Source organism: Papaver somniferum, chromosome 9, assembly GCF_003573695.1.
Source record: "Papaver somniferum cultivar HN1 chromosome 9, ASM357369v1, whole genome shotgun sequence".
Lineage (NCBI taxonomy): Eukaryota > Viridiplantae > Streptophyta > Magnoliopsida > Ranunculales > Papaveraceae > Papaver > Papaver somniferum.
The window spans coordinates 7,268,411-7,274,080 of NC_039366.1; the positions used below are offsets into that span (position 1 = coordinate 7,268,411).

The window sequence follows — 5,670 nt, forward strand, 5'->3', positions numbered from 1 at the left end:
GGACAAGTTCTGTTGGAAAATTGAACTCAATTTTCGTATATGAATGGAAAAGTCATTTGGTTAGTACCTTATCGGATTTGGGTGTTGGGTTGTATAAACAGGCTTAATCTTAGTTTGGCCTAATTAGTTAGGTTAAGTTAGTTTCAATTTGGAAACCAACAGAAACCTAAAAGGGAATACGTGAAGGGATGCAACCCTTGAGGCATCATGCTTCTTCATTGAAGAGGTACTTGAAGCATCATGATTGTTCATTGAAAAGGTACCAACGATTTCTATAAATACCCTGCACACTTAGATTAGAACATCATTAGAAATCTAATTATCATTCCACTGCATTCTAAAATCATCAATTTAGTTTGTGTTAAAGAGAGAGTTCATCACTTTAAGTTTGGTTCACCGTTTCTCGAAGTTTGGCGTGCTACTACATCGAGAAGATAGTCGTTGTATCCTGGGAGACAAACATCGATAATCCGTAAGCACCAGTACAGGGTGAATCTGTCTTAAGTCTAGAGGATATAATCCTTGCCTCGACTTTGGTTTCGTTTAATTGGGTTTGCATATCTCTTCTTCTCTGTTTGTTTTATTGCATTTTATACACAAGATTGCCAACAAGTTCGCGTACACACGGGTCTTTCATGAACTCCTATTATTCCATCAAGTTTAAAACCGCATGGACGAAGCCAAAGCTAACCCGTACAAAGGCGTATCTAAGGAGAAGTTGGAATGGTAATTTAAATTTTGATTGATACAAATCTATATTGTTGTTTATTGTTTTTAATGATTATGCTTATGAAAGAGAATATTTTGTTTTGTTTACTGACATAATTCTTCTTTCTGGAGGATTTGCTGCAGGTCTTCTTCTTCGTTTTTCCCGTTACTTGTTTCATTATTTTGTTGGCATTCTCTCGTTATTAAGTTTTCATCATTTGACAGATCCTCTCGGGCAATGTCATGTCACACCATTTGGATTCTCTGTTATGATGAAAAAGGTCGGTAGTCGATGGCTTCTAGTTCCTTTTTAATGTGTGTTATTGTCGCATTCTTCATTTGTTGGGCACTTTTTTTGATATTACATCTGAGATTTTTTTTTTTCATTTCTAATTTAGCATTTTTATTAAAAAAAATCAGCTGATGGACTTGGCCGAAGGTAAAATTGTGATGGCTTTGGAGGGGGTACAATTTGGACTCTTAAGCAAATTCAGGTCTTGCATGTCTTAAAACTTTATTAAATGACAAGCCTGCTCAACAATCTCAAGAGACCAATGCATCTGAATCTTCATGGCGCGTAATAAAAGAGGTAAGTTACCACCAGGTCATTCTAATTTCTGTTGGGTTTAATAATCTGAATCACATAACTGGGTTACCATTTAATGAAATGGTAGTCAATATACACAATGTAGCCATTAAGCAACTCCGATCCTAAGAGAGACACTAGTAACTGGTGGTAATATATAGTCAACAAATGCTGATAAAAGCTTATTAAATGAAGCGCACCAGATTTTCATGGATGTTTTCTACGGAAGAAACGTTGAAGGAGGTGCTTGCAGACCGAGTGATTATGTGACCAGAAATATTGCTGGATTTACTATTAGCAAGCCACTATCAATGAGAAGTTTAGAAGTTGAGACGGGGTTACACAACCAGATAAATCATTACATTTACTGAAGATGTATCTTTTCATTGGTTATAAAAATTCAAACTTGTGACAACAGAGTTATACATACAATTTCTCTTTCGTCCACATATATTAAGATTACTTTCAAATCAAAAATCCTTACAAAGTTTCAAAGTAATATAAATATTAAAAATAGTCCCACATCCCGAAAGGGTATTCCAAAGATTTTTTATATATGAGATTAGAATTGCATTGGTGATCGCCAATTAACAATGATTTGGATGCACACATAATAGTCCAACATGAGCTATCAGCCAACATAAGATTATATTTATTTTATTTATTGAAAAAAAAAAGCAAGGGTAGAGCCAACCACACAATCAGAATCAAAATTCCGGGCCTCTCCATTTGTTGTTGATTGGTTTTTTTATCAATCCAATTATATGGTAGTGGCCGTCATCTTACACTTATGAGGTTAGCTACCCCAAATCTCAAGAGCTTCACCTGTAAATCTCACTGGGGGCATGGCTATAATCTACGATACTGTTCCGTTCAGCTATCCGATGTAAACATTAACATATTTTATGGTTTTGAGTATGAACACCTAGAATTAGACGAAAAAGAAGTGTATGCTTGATTTATCTTATAGATTCCTTGAGGTACTTTTTAATTATATAAACGTTAACTTAGTCGTGTACGTTTTAATTATATCTATATAGACAGTGTTATGCCTGAGTAATGATTTAGGAGACTTTCTACTATTTCTCAAGGGTCTCTCGAGTACTACCGCGTCAACTCCCTTGCTTATGTAACCTGCAATCTTTGAGGATGGAAACGTGGCTTACTAGAGTTAGCTTGCGCGCGATAGCATACACTCTCACTATTTCTTCCAATATAAAACTCTGATCCTTAACGGAAACCGGGTAAAGCTGAGACTCTGATACTTACTCACTATTTCCGTCTGCTTTGCCTTCGAAAGGTAAATATGTTTGTTGAACTGGAATTGGTTAAGTTTCTATGGGTATTGTTAAACTGGAATTGGTTAAGTTTCTATGGGTAAAATCATATGCTGCTGCATGATATATATATATATAAATTAAGGTAGCAGATGATTAAGTTAAAGACATTCTGTTCAGCTAAACAAAGTGTCTATGCTGGTTGGCGTTTGGCAAAACGTACGAAAGAAAATTTAGTTCAGGATAGTTCATGCAATATAAATTGCTACTGATATGAACTCATCAGTCAAAAGTTAAAATAAAAGAAAATAAGATAGCTGCAGTCTTCCACATTTATCTTTAAACCCAAATAGGATCCTATAGAAAATTCAAAGACACAGAAAATGAAAATATAATGACTCGAACAGATTGATAAAAACGATGCTTCAACGCAGAAGAGGATATAAACAGAGCAGGACAAAGAAATGCATTACATGGGCATAACACCTAAGACAATTCATATTCGTATGAAGTATGAACATGTTTCTTTACTGAAACTGAGATTGAAACTTACTAAGCAGGCTTTAATGACATGTAAGGCATCCACCATTAGCTTATGGCTAAAACAAGTTTAATTGGATGTCATTTCAGGCTCCTCAAACTTGCTAAGAAGAAGCAAACAGATCAGTCTAGAACTATCTATCAATGCATTGAACACATCTCGGTCAAGACATAAATAACAACTAGCACCTCTGTGGAGAACAAGCCATGCATGCACAGTACTTTCCCACTTCAGCAGCACCCGTGCACAACAAAGTCGACAAATACAGTGGTTCACAATTAATACCGAGAACTAGGAAAAATGGTGACATCCAAAACAAAGTGCATACTTGGATGTTTTAGCATACCAATTTTTTCTGTCAGAGGCGAAACATTGTTCTGTTAAGATGAAACTTTATACAATTACAATGGAGGATTCTCGTGCCTCCATTTCCTCCAGTAAATTCTCACAATTGAAGTAACCTAATGAGTAAAGAACAACCAAAGTATAAGCATGATCACCAATATGAATTCAAGTGCAGCAGTTCTTATTGAATCCAGGCATGATTGAAATGCTAATGGGAATGAAAACATGGACATACATTTGAATTACCTTGGAGTTGTCAGAATCATCCCTAAATCATTTGAATTATCTGCAACATTAATTTTCCGAGATATTCAACAGATAAATGGAAGACCATCAGAATAGCTGTATGGGATCCAGTTATGCCTGGACCCAATTGTTTATGAAATCAACAATTTTTTCCCATAATCAACAATGCTCACTATGGCGGAACTTGTACCATTCTTAGATATTTTGCTTCTGTTGCCATAACCCATCAAATGGGCTATAAGAACCCGTATACACCATTCTTATTAAGTGATCAGCGTACCTATTCCTTCAATTGTTTCTGAGAGGAGATATCATAATGCTGCTTGGATTCAAAGGGATTCCTGCTCCACCAGATTCCCATATGAAACCACTTACTAATAATCCACATGCATTCTTGTAGAGTTGAAGGGATGGACACTATTACCGTTCTTGTAGAATCGATCTGAATAACGATTTTAATTCCCTCAAAATAGAATGATAAAGTTAAGCTGGATAAAGACTATGATAAAGCTGGAGCGTTGTTTTTGAAATTACACGAGAAATGAAATCACAATAAATTGAGCATAACGTTGTCTATTGGAACCTCTTTCCAGTTCAAGTAGTACCTAATGCCAACATCTCGACGTACCAAGATACCCATGTAATTTGTGATTTCTGATTTAAACTTCCCCTTAAATTGACCAAAGCCTTCAAATTGTACCGCGTGTTTCTTTCCATTCAATCTTGTCAAACCCCGAACCTTTTTCTCTTCAAGCCTTAGTGCTTTCTCTGGTGCCCGTGTGTCTTGATGTGAACTTTCCACTGTGTCATCCGTAGTCTCGATTGCTTATTCTGATTCATGAAGAAAGCTTTTATCAGCATTTGTTGACTATATTACCACCAATTAAAAATGTAATGATAAATAACGTTCACTATTGCTTAATGACTACATTGTATATATTGACTACCATACCATACACTGCAAATTCATAATGAGAGAAAGAAGAAAATACAAAGAAAATAGAATGAACTGGCGGTAATTTACAGCTTTTATTATAATTTATGGATTTTGCTACGTGCGATTTTGGCAACATTGAATGATAATTTATGGCGACGCCTAATATCTTGATAAGATATGACATTTCATGGTGACACCCAGTATCTTGATAAAATTCAAGAAAAGAAAGAAAATATCATTGTAACACCGGTTTTAGTCTATTTTGGAGCACTCTTTCATAATGAACACATTACAAATATGCAGTATCTTGTGATGTAAAGATAAAACATTGTTAGCAAATATTTTATCGCCACAAATAACATAAATAAGATTGTAATTAAGGAATATGTTGACATGCTGCATGTTTGATAACTCTGAACCCCGTCCGTGACTATAAAAAACTTTGAAAGAAAGAAAGAAACAAAGAAGCAACCATTTCCTTAGTTTTCGTTTTCAAGGCTGATTCCAGTTCCAATCATAATGCCAAAATCACCATTCCTAGTTTTAGGATCAGCTTCTACCATCTTCTTTACTCTTCTTACTTTATCGTTATTATGTGCACAATCAGTTGATGGTAGTATTGACCTTGTTTGGAGCCAAAAGATTGTCACCGTGCAAAATGATATAGATCCAAGCGTAGCTTTCAAAATCCATTGCAAATCAAGTGAAGATGATCTCGATGAGCGTATCCTATATTACAAACAAAGTTTCTATTGGAGATTTAAAGTTAATTTTATGCGGTCAACTAAATTTATATGTGATTCAAGTTGGTATGATCCAAATGAAAAAAAGAACCACACAATGGAGTTTTTTGCTTACAAAACTAGGAGGGACTATGACAGACATTGTTTAGGTGATTGTTTTTGGAGCATTCGTCGAGATGGTGGCTACTATGGTAACAGTGGAGCAGATAAAGATTTTCCGTTTGAAAAGATGTTTTCTTATGAATGATTCTAATTTTAGATTATCGGTTGATAATCACGTGAAATGA

General features: G+C 35.1%; 1 long non-coding RNA gene across 1 annotated transcript; it reads left to right on the forward strand.

Annotated features, from left to right (window-relative positions):
• Positions 1-251: 251 nt before the first annotated feature.
• LOC113309497 lies at positions 252-1,632 on the forward strand. Its single transcript, XR_003340627.1, has 3 exons — positions 252-726; positions 934-989; positions 1,129-1,632. It is a non-coding gene; the product is annotated as an uncharacterized LOC113309497 (long non-coding RNA).
• The last annotated feature ends 4,038 nt before the right edge of the window (positions 1,633-5,670 follow it).